Source organism: Anastrepha obliqua, chromosome 4 (assembly GCF_027943255.1).
Source record: "Anastrepha obliqua isolate idAnaObli1 chromosome 4, idAnaObli1_1.0, whole genome shotgun sequence".
Lineage (NCBI taxonomy): Eukaryota > Metazoa > Arthropoda > Insecta > Diptera > Tephritidae > Anastrepha > Anastrepha obliqua.
The window spans coordinates 4,240,090-4,254,623 of NC_072895.1; the positions used below are offsets into that span (position 1 = coordinate 4,240,090).

At 37.6% G+C, this 14,534-nt stretch overlaps 1 non-coding gene across 1 annotated transcript; it reads left to right on the top strand.

Moving 5' to 3' along the window:
- Window positions 1–3,345: 3,345 nt before the first annotated feature.
- Trnaf-gaa (transfer RNA phenylalanine (anticodon GAA)) lies at window positions 3,346–3,418 on the top strand. The gene has a single exon. It is a non-coding gene; the product is annotated as a tRNA-Phe (tRNA).
- The last annotated feature ends 11,116 nt before the right edge of the window (window positions 3,419–14,534 follow it).

Genomic DNA, 14,534 nt, shown 5'->3' on the forward strand with positions numbered 1-14,534 from the left:
ACTTAAAACTAACTTGAGTATCTAGAAACGCAGGGGAAAATTAGAAATCAACATAAACATGTCCCATAACTATTTTAAATTATACCTACTTTACTAGCAAAAATAATCATGCATTTCCCAAGCAGCGTTCGGATGTTTGTCATCGTTGTTATCTTCCGTTTGATTGAAAACCAACACATAACTTAGAACTTTCTTCCACAAAGGAAGAAAACGAATGAAGCAACTGTCAAAAATTGCTTTAAGATAAGAAATACGGATAAGAAGAGCAAAGCGTGTCGCCGAGTACGGGAGACAAAATCCCTTCTCTCTTCCCCGACCGTCCTTCGCCCTTGAACAAAATGTTTCCCTTCCAGATGTCTCCTCGTGTAAATCGGGTCTATGGTTCAGAGGGCAGCGAAGTATGATGATCAATGGTTGCGTTGATTTGTTACACCGGATTTACACACGGAGACATCTGGAAGGGAGACACTGGAAATTCTCTTTTCCTGTCTCATTTGCGGTCACACGGGCAAGATTGTTTTCGGCAACATTTTGACGTTTACTACTTTAGCATCTCCTGGTTTGAATATATTCTACAACCCGCTAATATTTAAAGCGGAAAATGTTCGTCAACAGTTTCTTAAATATATCAATGAAGAATGGAAACTGGTTAAATAATAAATAGTTTGCTACTTTTTTATTTACATACATATGTATATATACAAAATTTTGTACTTGAATTAAAAAAATTTAATTATAAATACTTCATATATAAATAATTAACTTAAAATTAGTTTGATTGTATAGAAATGCGGGGAAAATTAGAATTCAACATAAACATGCCCCATAACTATTTTAAATTACACCTGCTTTACTAGCAAAAATAATCGTGCATTTCCCAATCAGCCTTTGGATGTTTGTCATCGCTGTTATCTTCCGTTTGAAAACCAACACATAACTCAAAACTTTCTCCCACAAAAGAAGAAAACAAATGAAGCTTTGACAGTTGCTCTTGATTGCTCTAAGATTGGAAATACGAATAAGAAGAGCAAAGCGTGTCGCCAGTACAGGAGACGAATTTCCTTCTCTCTTCCGCGGCCGTCCTTCACCCTCGAACAAAATGTTTCCCTTCCAAATGTTTCCCTGTGTAAATGGGCACTTACTATATCACCAATACAATCTCAGGTTTACCGTCAACGAACCGCCGTTACATCTGATGCTACGTCAGCAAATCAGCTGATTCCTTCGAATTCGATGAGAGCCGGTTAACAGCCTGCAGTTGGCTACACCTTCTTTCACCATTGACTGGAACGGCCAAACGCCATACAAGAGAATAACAAGTGCAGCTATGATATTTCCACTGCAACTCCTGCAAAATACAGACTTAATGAGCATTTGCTGCAAGCCATACAAATTAAATTACAATCTAACTTTGCTACCAAGTTACTGAATAATTTCCGATTGCATTCTTGCTTTGATTATCACGTTTATACATACGCACATACGTATGTATACTATATATGTATGGGTATAATTTATTTGTGTGCATGGCAAAGCCCTAAGTGTTGGTTAAAATAATATAACAGCAACATTTGAAATTTAAAAATGATCGCCCAAGGGTTACACGAAAGACCGAAGAAAGGACATATTGGATGTTTAAAGAAAATTGATGCGTTATTCTTTCTTTTTAATTGCATACGCACGTAACTCTTTCACACATACGCGTGCATATACCCGAATGCAACATTTCTAATTAAAATATCAAGCGCTGGTGTATTTAAGTAGTTCGATATTTGCTGGTGGCATACACTGACCAATACCGCTGCATACAGAGCCGCTGTGCTTTGGGAAATCGGATAAAAATGTGTTTGGTGTCGAAGATGTTTACAGATACTTTTAGGTGTCTGTTATGTAGGCAACTGTGTTCCAAATCTCGGAATATGACATTTATTTATTATGATACCCTATGATTCTCTAGGCGATTGATGGAAAATTCACAACAAACCAATTGTTTAAACTAAATATATTTGGACGCTTGCGTGCAGCTTGTGCATGTTGACTTCTATGGCAGCGACCGCTAACCGCCGACGGATTTTATTTTTTCTTCATTTCACATTTTCATGTTCACCTAAAACCCACACGAAAAGCACGCAATGAGCGGTGTGATGAAAAAAAAAAATTAATAACCAAAAAGAAATGAAACAGAATTAAGAAAGACATTCGGCGCGAAATATGTTTGTAAGAAAGAGGCAGCACGGAACAAAAAAAAAAAAACAGACATTTAAAACAAAGAAATTAACGAATAAAAAAGATTACGAATTTCTTCGACACAGCACAACTTCCTGCCTGCCCGCAGGGTGTATGCTCTGCGCAAGGCTGGCTGGCTGGCTGGCTGGCTGGTTGCCTTGCTAGCTTGTGGCATGCAAAGGCCGTTCCGTTGGCCAGCGGTACGGATACGAGTATAACCAAGTCACTCAGTCAGTCAGTCAGTCAGCAAGCGATGTGGCTGATGTGTTGGGTGCGCCACTGGCCATTGATGGCCGCTGAGCGTGCAGTGGCGCGACTGATGGACGATGGCAGGAAAAGCTACATTTGTAGTTTGTGTTGTTGTTGTTGTTCTTAGACATAGCATTCCGTCGCGACGACTGTGGTTTTTTTGTATTAACAAAGTTGCTTGCTGTTGACTTTGTTGTTCTTTGTTGTTCGAGTTCTTTCGATTTTGGTGCCTTTTAACTTGGCGCTCGGTAATAATTTCATAATTATGGGGTTTCAGCCGCGCCAACTGAATCTGATTCGGCCAACAACACAAATAATAACAACAACTACAATAACAATGAATCAGTTTAAATAATAAATACATAAAACAACAACAACAACAACGCCAAGCTGTACATTTTTTTGAATTGTCTCTTAGCCGCTTTTACTTTTTTCGAGCAGCAAGACTATCTTTTAGTATTTTTTATATTTTTTTGTTTAGTTTGTATCGGTAGAAATGTGAACTTCTGCCGGTTTCAATGTCGCTTTTGGGCGTGGCATTCCAGTGAAATGCTCTGCATGCTTGGTAGCTTGCGTCCTTTTCATTTATTATCTCCGGGTTGTGTTGTTCGTTTTCCGACGCCGCGTACGACTTTTTAATGTTGCAATTTTTTTTGAGGAGCAGCGGCATGCGATTCGCACATACTTTTTTTTATTATATTTTTGAAATGAAATCAGTTTTGAAGTGATAAGAAGCCGTTTTCGAAGATTTATAAAAAAATAAATGCCTGCATACAAATTTGAAATAAATTTTTGAATGCTTTGGATAATTTTTGACAAGTCTTATCTGTTTTGGCGTTGCATAGGCATATTGCATAATTTTTTATATGCGCCGAAATAGCTCAGTTGGGAGAGCGTTAGACTGAAGATCTAAAGGTCCCTGGTTCGATCCCTGGTTTCGGCAAATGTTAATTTTTTTGGATCATAAGTATTGAAGTGTTTTTTAGTTATTTTTTAAATAAAATTTTTGTAAGAAAATAGTTTCATTAGTTGGAACAAGGCTTTTTTTCAAGTTCAGTAAATAATTTGTAAATAAATTCTTTGTGTTCGACTGAATGACACAGACGGTGGAATAGGGACCTTTATCAGCTATATAAACATGACTATTGGACTTATTTCATTTTTTTTTTATTATATTCAAAGGTTCTAGCGATAGCCACTGGTGGAGACAGAGGGCGATAGAGGCCTCGATTGCATAGGACTGAAAAATTAAATGAGGCCTTGGCTAGGTGTTTCTAATTAGATTAGGTAGTACTGTTCTGATGTGAAGAAAAACAAAACTCCGCTAACATCGCTTAGGCGAGAAGAAGAAGGCAATAAGTTGCACTGTGCGACGAAAAAATTCTTTTTAATATACTACATATATATGGTTTTTAAAGAAGAATGAACTCAAGAAATATAGAAACAAGATTGCGCCTATCAGAGAGTGCGTGATGTCACACTAGCCTAGTTGTGCAGTGTTGCCAACCATTTGCTCCTCGAAAAAAATGTATACCCAAAATGAGACAATTTTTGACTTTTGTGTTTGTTTCTTTTTTTAATTTGAAGCTACCAAAATTGTAAGTTAAAAGAAAATTGTGTCATTAAAAAAGGCTAAAAAAGACCACTCTGAGAAGATTTTAGTGCTATTGAAAATTTGTTGATTCTTATAAAATTTGATGTTTTGAAAGTGCAAATCTCAGTTTTTGCTCCTTTTAAGGCTATGCAAGAGTATTGCCTCTACCTCTTTCAACTCTTCCTAAAATTTAAAACCTTTTTATAAATTTCAAAAAGCTTTTGAATTTACTAAATAGGAAGTAAAGCGTAGCAGAAGACAAAAACTTGCTTTTATATCCAAACTCAGGCAACACTGCAGTTGCGAGAGAGAGATTTGACTGCTCGCAGGAGAAGTACAAAGTTGGAAAAAAATGTAAATAAAACGAAGAAATGTCGTCACACACAAATAAAGCAGACCACAGACGGGATACAAATCGAAACAATCAGTTTAAACTCATTTCACCACACACGTGTGGATTTGCTGACGATTTTAGTTTCACGTTATTCGTTTTTGAGTGAACATGGAACGCGGAAAATAATTTCTCGCTGTTTTTTTTATGAAAATACAACTTTATTCTGAAAAAATGGTTACAAGTGAATCATTGAAAGTATTGTCCATAGCTGGCTACTACTTTTTCCCATCTTTCTGGTAGATCCCGTATACTGTCGCGGTAAAACTGTTCATCTTTTGAGGCTATCCTCGGATCAAGCCATTTTTTGATGTCTTCATATGAATGGAACTGCTGGTCAGCTAGGCCATGTGCCATCGATCGGAACAGGTGATAATCGGACGGCGCAATATTTGGAGAATATGCCGGGTGGGGTAGGATTTCCCATTTCAGTGTTTCCAGGTAGGTTTTAACGAGTTTGGCAACGTGAGCCCGAGCGTTGTCATGTTGTAGAATCTCTTTTTCATGCCTCTCCGGGTATTGCGGCCGCTTCTCGCGCAGTGCTCGGCTTAATCGCATCAATTGAAGTCGATACCGATTCCCAGTGACGGTTTCGCTTCGCTTTAACAGTTCATAATATGTAACACCAACTTGGTCCCACCAAATACATAGCATAACCTTCGCGGCGTGAATATTCGACCGAGGCGACGACGTAGAATCATGACTGGGCAGTCCCCATAACTTTCTTTTCTTTGGATTACTGTAATGAATCCATTTTTCATCACCCGTCACAATGCGATGAAGAAAACCCTTCCTTTTTTGCCGCTGGAATAGTTGTTCATAGGAGAAATAACGACGTTCAACATCCCTTGGTTTTAACTCATAAAGAACCCAAGTCCCCTGTTTCTGAATCATTCCTAAATCATGCAATCACTTCGAAATGGATTGGCGGGTAACTCCAAATAATGAAGCAAGCTCTTCTTGCATTTGACATGGATCCTCATTGAGCAATGCGTCCAATTCAGCATCGCCGAAGGTTCTTGGTCTTCCTTTACGCGGACGGTCGTCAATATTAAAATCACCGTCTTTGAAGCGACGAAACCAATCTCGGCACGTTGTTTCACTTAAAACAGCATCTCCATAAACTTTTTGTAGCTCTCGATGCGCTTCAGCCGCCGTTTTTTTCGAATGAAAGAGGAAAATCAACACTTCCCGCAAATTACGATTATTCGGCACAAAATCAGATATTTTCACAAAACCAAAGGTATATGATATCAAAAGAAAACCACTAATGTGTCAAAGCAGTTTGTTTGCCATATGTCTAAGCTTGGTTTATGACGTTTAGGTTATGTTAGAATCGACTACTACTCACTGTTGATGGCATCTATTGACAAACAGCGGGAACTTAGTTGCGCACCTCATATTATAAATAGTGAATGATTGATTAGAGTAATGAAAAGAAGGGAGCAGAGGATGACGAAAAAAAGTCGTTCAATTTGGACGCAGGGCGAGATGAGTATTCGCATATACATTTTTTTTTTAACTTTCTTTATTTCCAAAGAAATTTCGAAGTGTGCGGACGATCGGATTGAGGATTTTATAGATTTGTTCAAAAGCCAGCCATAAAAAATAAGAGTGATAAATATAAAAACAGAAATGTGAAATTAAAATCCTGGCAAATTTTATAAAAAATATGAAGAAAGCGTGAAAAAAATAAATTTAAATGCGAAAACTCATGTCCCCTTTTAAGTCAGTCCTGCACCAAAATTTTACATTACCTTATATTTTACATAATTATAAACATCCCATTTTAATCAGAAGAGGCTAGAAAAATGTCAGTGGGAAAGAACTAAAACTCCGAGGCTAGAGAACAAACAAAATACTAAATCAAGTTACGAAAATGGTAATCTGGTTACACTGATCACGAATTGGACTAGGGTGACGTCACGAAAACGATATTAATATATAGATATAGTTAAATTCGCTAAGAGCAAAGTAACGGCACCAAGATAGGCGCCACCTCATTATTCTCTCAATCGTGGAATGAACTATATTTTCATGAAACCAAAGAATTTTTAAAATTAATAAGAAAGGAATAAATTGGCAAAACTCATCAATAAATATGAAGTTGTGGGTTTTGAGAGTCAATTCAAAATTCGGAGTAGGCAGTTTTTTCTACCTAATTAGACCTACAGTTTGATGTACATCTCGAAGAAAGTATATTTTCGCTGTCGCGCAGTGCCATTGATTGTTGATTGAGGTACTTCCTTCAATGGTTGAAAGTTTGGTCCAAATGTGTTTAGAAAGATATTTTATATAAGTAAAAACGATATAATCGCTTGTCATTAGGAAATGAAAAGAGGCGGCAAGTTTTGCTGCGTACATCCATTTGCACTAACACCAACTATGTCAACCCGTTACTCTGTTAAATTAAATTTTTTTTAATGAATCCATTAACATATTTTATTAAATATAACAAATACCGTTTTCGAACACTTTAATTGATTTTTCTTCTCTAAATGGTACTAAAATGTACTTCCTGACTGAATCGTATTAGCCTATTGCCATTGACTGCATTTCAGTTAAATCTCAATAAATCATTTGCCGGCGGTGAGCGATTGATTGATGTCTTGCTACCATTTGATGACCCAAAACCGTTCACCGTTTTCGCTTTCCCCATGTGTGTCCACTGGCAATTGGCTGCGGCGTTGTGCGTCCGATATGCACTACCTGTCAATCAAGCATCAGAAATCCAAAAAGGCTCCAATCATAAATGCCATGCGGTGGTGTGTTTAGGCTCGTGCTGCGCACGTACCACACATATTGACGCGTCGTGGCTCTCGCGGGCGTAGTAGAAATGTTAAACTCCCCTTGCAACTCCTTCTCATTCTTGTTCTGCGCTTTCGGCAATTCGTTGAGTGCCTTACATACTTTTTCTTGTCGAACAGAGTATTTGGGTCTATTTATCGCTGAAGTTACTGTAGTTCGCATACACCTAATGTTGTCGGCATAATCATAACGCCATGATTCTCTTGATGATGAATTGCCGCCGTGCATTAATCGCAAGCGCTTTGCGCTTTGGTCAGAATGCGGCGAGACATAAAGTGCTTTTGCCACTTTAATGGGTATTGCGAAGAGGATGCTGTAGCGCGCTTAATTACCGCTTGCGCGCTGGTTACCCTAGCAAATCACAGAAAGGATAGCTGGCTCCAAAATACGCGTATACCCGTACAGTTGGAAATCGAGTCGTGAAGGAATTAAAATGTTTTAACGCATTTTTTATAATTTATTTCTGGCGCTGGGCGCTAGTAATGGATATCGAGTACAGTAAGTTCCGAGCGCTTGATTTCAGAATAAATATTTGGTATGAAATGTATTTTATGCTTAACTTTTTAACTCAACATTCAAACTCCCGTGTGCAGATACTTTCCTTTCTGTGTTGCAGTTTTTACCGATTTTAATTGTTGGAGGCCTTTTTTCTACCGCCTCAGCGCTATCCAAATTAGCATTGTGCCAGTGTCCGCCCTAGTTAAGGCTGCGTGCAAAGAAAAAAAAAAGAAATCAACTCCAAATCGTTCGACTAGTGACTGACTTAAACATTTTTAACACGAATTTTTCTTTTGGTTTGGTAATTTGCTTAAAGGATTTTTATTTTAACGCTATGCATGTGTATGTGTGCGCATGAATATGCTACTTCTACCTAAACTTGTATTTTCTCTCTAAACAACTCACCTTCCGTAGTGTGGAGTATAATTTTGGCCTGAAGGCGTTTCAATTGGCCTAGCGCCGCGAAGGTTGTGTGCCGGCCACAAGTTTTGCAGTGAGTCGTCCTGTTCAAATGGTGTAAAAACGGTTTAATTTTTTTTTACTTTGAACATAATTTTTGTAGGCTTTCATTTGCTGAAACACCGACCGCTTCTATTTCCATGGAATTTGTATATTTGGCTGGTTTTAATTCGAGCCCAAGTAACGGTTCAATGCGAAATACAAGAGCCTTAATTAGGGGTTTCAGTTATTGCGATATAGGGGCGTATTATTTCTAATGTTGATGCTCAGACGATTGAAAAGGAAAAAAAACGAAAAAATACGATATTAAGGCTTTGGAAGAGAAATAAAAGAATTCGAAGCTCTTTAGGCACTTTCTAAGAAGATTTGTCATTGAGAAGAGGCAATAAGAAAAGGGATATATGTACGAGTACTCGTACATATGTATGTCTTTAACGTAGCCAGTCTAGCAAAGGAAACTTTAAACTAAGCGAATTTGGTTTTTTTTTTTAAGAAACAAAAAATGATTTTTTATTTTTGAAATTTTTCAAGAATTTAATACCTTCTGACTGTTGTATCGAAATTTCAAGGAAATTGAAGAAAAACTTATGGAGTCTAGCAAAGAAAACGCTAAGCTGAGGCAACTTGAAGAAAATGCGACGGATTTGTTAAAAAAAACTGATTTATAATTTTTTAAAAGTATATGAATGTTGTGCGAAAATCTCAAGCAAAAGCTAAGGAAGCTTTAAGCTAAGAATGACAATTTACAGGACGCAAGTCCAGTGGTTAGGAGACACATGGATTTCTAATAACAAATAATATATGTTAAACTACTGGAATAGTTGGCAACACCTAAGCACACACTCAGCATTTTTTTTTTCAGTAATACAATTTTTCGTAAAAGCGGGGTTATATAGGGCTTTTTTAAGAGCTTGTTATAATCTGGCATATAATTCAAAGTTAACGCGGCTACGAGCTACATCGGCATACGATGAGCCCAATAAATCGAATGTTAGGCGCGCTGTATGGCAAGTTGTGCGGTCTGGTATGAACCAAATGGGAACTCCTTTTTGGGCGTTTGGCCGAGCTCCTCGTTCTGTCTGTGGTGTGTGTCTTGATGTTGTTCCACAAATGGAGGGACCTACAGTTTCAAGCCGACTCCGAACGGCAAAAGGTTTTTATGGGAGCTTTTTCCTGCCCGAAATACATTCGGAAGGTTACCATTTTCTGCCGAGAGCGACTGCTATTAGAGAAAACATTTTCTTCATTTCGCGGCGGCCGCCATTGTTTAGCTGATTAATTTTTGGAAACGAAAATTCAGTCACCACGGCTCGAAAGCGCACGCTATTCACCATAACGGCAGTTCCATCCTAATTTCGAAAGTAATAAGGACCGTTGATGCCACCAGCGTGCAAACCGTACGTAAAATAGACGAAGTGCTCTATGAGCTGCGCAAACAGATTTTTTTTTTCAAAGTAAGTTTCAGTAATTTGGATGCGCGGTTCTGGCGCTAAACGATTCATGATCACTTGCCAAACTTTACTGAATAGAAAAGTCAATACAATTTGCCATTCTCAGCTGTCAAACCATAGTTATCGTTTTCGATAGTTCTCATGCACCTAAAACAAACACCCGATATAATTACATTTCGTACTAGTTTTATTTATTTACACATTTAAACTTAAATGGTTCAGTTCCATCCTAACAAATGGTAGTCCGATGGTGCAAGGTCAGGGCTATATGGTGGATGCATCAAAACTTCCCAGCCAAGCTCTCCCAGTTTGTGCCGAGTCATCAAAGATGTGTGTGGCCTAGCGTTGTCCTGATGGAAGACGACGCCCTTTCTGTTGATCAGTTCTGGCCGTTTTTTTTTCGATTTCGGTCGACCGGAGCAAGGTGCATCTTCCACATCGAAATTTCCAGAACAGAAGCGAGCGAACCATTGTTGTGCTACACGAACTGATACAGCATCGTCTCCGTAAACTTCACAAATTTCATTGGTGGCTTGCGTGGCATTCTTCCCTTTTTTATAGAAAAATTTCAAAATATAGCGAATTTCTTCATTATTTTCACTCATTTTTGAACAGCTATAACTTTTTTTCAACTTCTCCTAATTAAATTTTTTTTTAGTTAAATGAAACTTAAAATGTCACCTTTCGGACACCATATGATATGACATAATGTGAGTGGTAGCACTGGAGATAGATGACTCCAACAACATCTATTGACAAAATACAAAGAGACTTTTTCGACTACCCAATATATTAACTACCTCAAACAGCTCTTTCTTCGTTTTCTAAGTGTTCCTACTGGTTTTCATATTAACGATCTCCATGAAAGACCTGATTTTATACTTTTCAGAGAAATCTGTTTCAGTGGCATTTATTCATCGGTGGTTTACATCTTTTAACTGAAAACCATATACAATTCCCTCAGTTGTCTAAATTCCTTGAACAGCGACAGAACATAGAGGGTTGTTTTGATATTCTTCTGACCCATCTCCTCACTTATTGGTCTTCCTTAATCTGAATCAGAATCACTCTTACATTTTTGTACATTTTAGGTGCGGCGAGCATTGGCGAATTCAGGTCGGGATTATCTGTTCTTTAGCGCCATGAAGAGCTTTATTTTTGTTGATTGAAAGTTTAATTTGATATTTATTTGTTAGTTCGTATTTGTGAATTTAAAGTGATAGGCGGAGGGAGCCCAATCCTTTAGTGTTTTATGAAACATACGTTAAGAGGACGGAACATAAGCTCGAAACGAAACCTTGTGTAGCAAAGAATGATCGTCTGTGCAGTGAAAAGCTTCGATCTTAACCTACATATGAAAAAAAGTGTTAGCAAGGGGCTGCTTCAGAGAGAAAGGCCGCTGGTAGAGGAACAAGTTGCGACTAAGCTTGACGCTGTTGCACGTCGGTGCTTTTGATGTTGGAGAGTAAAAGAAGCTCTTTTCGTGAAAAGAGAAGAGAGCTGGGAATACTTGAACGTGAAAAGCTGAGTGAAGTGGGCACCTGTAGAAGCAAGAATAGTGGCCTATGTTCGGGGTATACTTGAATTATAGAGCATTAACTTTTCCATTTTGCTAAATACTTTAAATATTAATTAGTTTCAATAATAGAGATAATAAAGAACTCGGATTTTTAGTTGAGAGAGACGGAATCGACCACCAATTTCTACATAACTAAAGGGTGATTTTTTAGCTAGTATCTTTTTAAACAGTTGGTTTAAACAGCTGACGCACGTTTCGTGTTTTGTTTCACTGTCAAACATCTTCAGTTTGGTCTATAATTTAACCATGAATCGTCTTACAAACGAACAACGCTTGCAAATCATTGAATTTTATTATAAAAATGCGTGTTCTGCTAAGAAAGTTTAAAGTCGAAAAATTGTGTTCAGCGACGAAGCTCATTTTTGGATCTTCTTCTTCTTCTTCTTAGCCTCACAGTCCGTGGTGGACCATAGCTTCATCAACAATTTTTCTCCACTTTATTCTATCCATGGCTACATCTCTCCAGTTGTGTACGTTCATTTGCTTAAGATTCATTTTTTTGGATCAGTGGGTACGTAAATAAGCAGAATTGTCGATTTTGGAGTGAAGATCATCCAGAAGAAATGCAAGAGCTACCAATGTATCCAGAAAAGGTCACAGTTTGGTGCGGTTTATGGGCTGGAGGTATCATTGGACCGTACTTCTTCAAAGATGCTGCGGATCGTAACGTAACTGTGAATGGTGAGCGCTACCGTGAAATGATATCCAACTTTTTTTTGCCCAAAATGCAAGAACTTGACTAGCATGACATGTGGTTTCAGCAAGACGGTGCCACAAGCCATACAGCACGCGTAACGATTAACTTGATGAGGGGCGAGTTCGGTGAACATTTTATTTCACGTTCGGGACCTGTCAATTGGCCATTGTTTTTTTGAAAAACTTTCCTATAGATCTTAAAAAATCACCCTTTATAATGAAGTGCAAAAAATAAAAGCAGTTGATGGTGGCGAGTTAATTGATGAGCTATTCCAATACGGCACTGAGGTTTTGAATATGGCCAAACGCCTGGAATTTAAGTGCCTTTTGCCTAATCCTCGTCAAGAATGGTCATGCATTCCGCCATTCACCAAATATTATTACTTATTAAGAATCGCATGTCGCCCACTATTCATCTCATTTTGACAATTATCCCTTAAAAGCTTAAATTATAAATTCAATAAACTATTTTCCAACTAAATTAAAAAGAAGTCCGATTATAAAATTATTGATTAAGAAGTTTTATATGTCAAAGATTTTTCTGAAAAATATCTACACACAAATCGACTGAGAGTTTGCAGACCAACGAGAGTTGCTGAGGTGGCTACAAATTAGGCGCGAAGTATTAATTTAAAACCGAGAGTCAACACTTTTAAAATTATACATTGAGTTAATTATAAAATAAATTTACCCTTTTAACACTTTAGTGATTTGCAAATTATATGAGAGTTATTAGCGAATTTATGGCTATAAAAATCACTATAATTTGACTTTCACCGCCGGGCAATGCAAAACACCGTCAAGTGGCAATCTATGTAAATATGTATTGATTGCAAAAGCAAAACGCAAAAATTAAAAAAAAAAAAACAAAAAGAACTTAAAACAATATGTATATATATTGGAGTTGCCAGATGCCCCGTTAAAACAAATTATATCTGCATTCACAGATTATCATAAAAATCAGTTTTACTTTTAAATTTAAATTTTGTATTATTAATTAAAAACTGTACCCGGAGTATATATAGACCCAGGTAATCAGATATTAAAAGCTGAATTAAAAAATAATTACTAATAATACAAGTTTTTCACAATAATTTTTTCAAAGAAGACAAGAGCGGTTTTAATTTTTTTTAATTATTTCCTCTAAATGTTAACCGTTGCGTCGGATGCATTCCTGGAATCTGACCCCCGTATTCCGTGCCACTCGCTAGGAACGTGATGTCAGAATGTCATTAACCTCACGAACCATAGTTTTTTAGTACTGAGATCGACACTGGGTTTATTTCATAGACTTTCCTTTCGCGGCACCTCAACAAAAGTACATAGTGCTAAGACCGGGCGATCTGGGTGACTAGAATACGTCTCCGAAATGGCTCACCAGTTTGTTAGGGAACAAATCATACACTGTCGACATGGGCTCTCTGGCCGTTCGCGGTGTGGCGTCATTTCTATATATATATATGGCGCGTACACCATTTTGCGTCTTGATGTTATTCCCATACAAATGGAGGGACCTACAGTTTCAAGCTGACTCCGAACGGCAGATATTTTTTCTGAGGAGCTTTTTCATGGCAGAAATAAACTTGGAGGGTTGCCATTGCCTGTCGAGGGGCGACCGCTATTAGAAAAAATTTATCTTCATTTTGATCTTTCACCGAGATTCAGGCCTACGATCTCTGTGACATGCACCACCTCATTCGGCCGCCGGGCCGCCTCATTACTGGCAGAAATGAAGCGCTGATAGGAAGCCGGCCAGAAGCAGACCAAAGGTTCTCAAGGGACCCCAATACTCTCATTTTACGGTGAAACCGTCTCGAGGGTCCCCTGTCCGGCCAGCTCATCAGCCCAGCAGGCTGTCCCAGGGCACCCGCGTTAGACGCATTTTTCTTAAAACTATATTTTTCGAATTAGCGTACACGATAACTAGAAAAGTTATTGACCAATCTCCCTGAAATTTTGCACACACATCTTTTTTATGATATTCCTTTCTATATAATGTACAATTCGAAACTTTTTCGAAAAAATAATTCTTTCGAAGCAAAAATAGTAGGAAAATTTGCGCCAAAATTCATTTTTTTTCATTTTTGTTTAATTCATATAGAAATTATGACTGTAATAAACAAAAAAATTTTTGGTTTTTTGTATTCAGGTCACTGACGCCGATGCTACAATGCCCGCCGATTGAGAAGCCCCGCCGCGACCTTCCTGGAAGTTACATCTGCCATTTTAAATGATTAAAATAAAAAAAAAATATTTTAATGTATAAATAATCTGTATGCCAATTTTGAAAAAAATATATTGACTTATTCATTTTAAATAATTTGAATGAAAATCAGGCCGTTTACAGGTATTTGTCCCCTTAATACAACCAGTTGTGGTTCAACCAATTTGTGCCTCTCAGCTAAGGACTTCCTCATCTTTATTCGTGAATAGCAATAGAATTTATTATGTTTTAAGCAGCTGCTTTTGGCGGTTTCCCTGTCTTGATATTATTTTTCACTACTATTAAATATGTTTGTATTGAAGGGGTTTGAGAAACAGGCAGTTTAGAAAATAGTATTCTTGCTTGAACTTCTTTGAGTA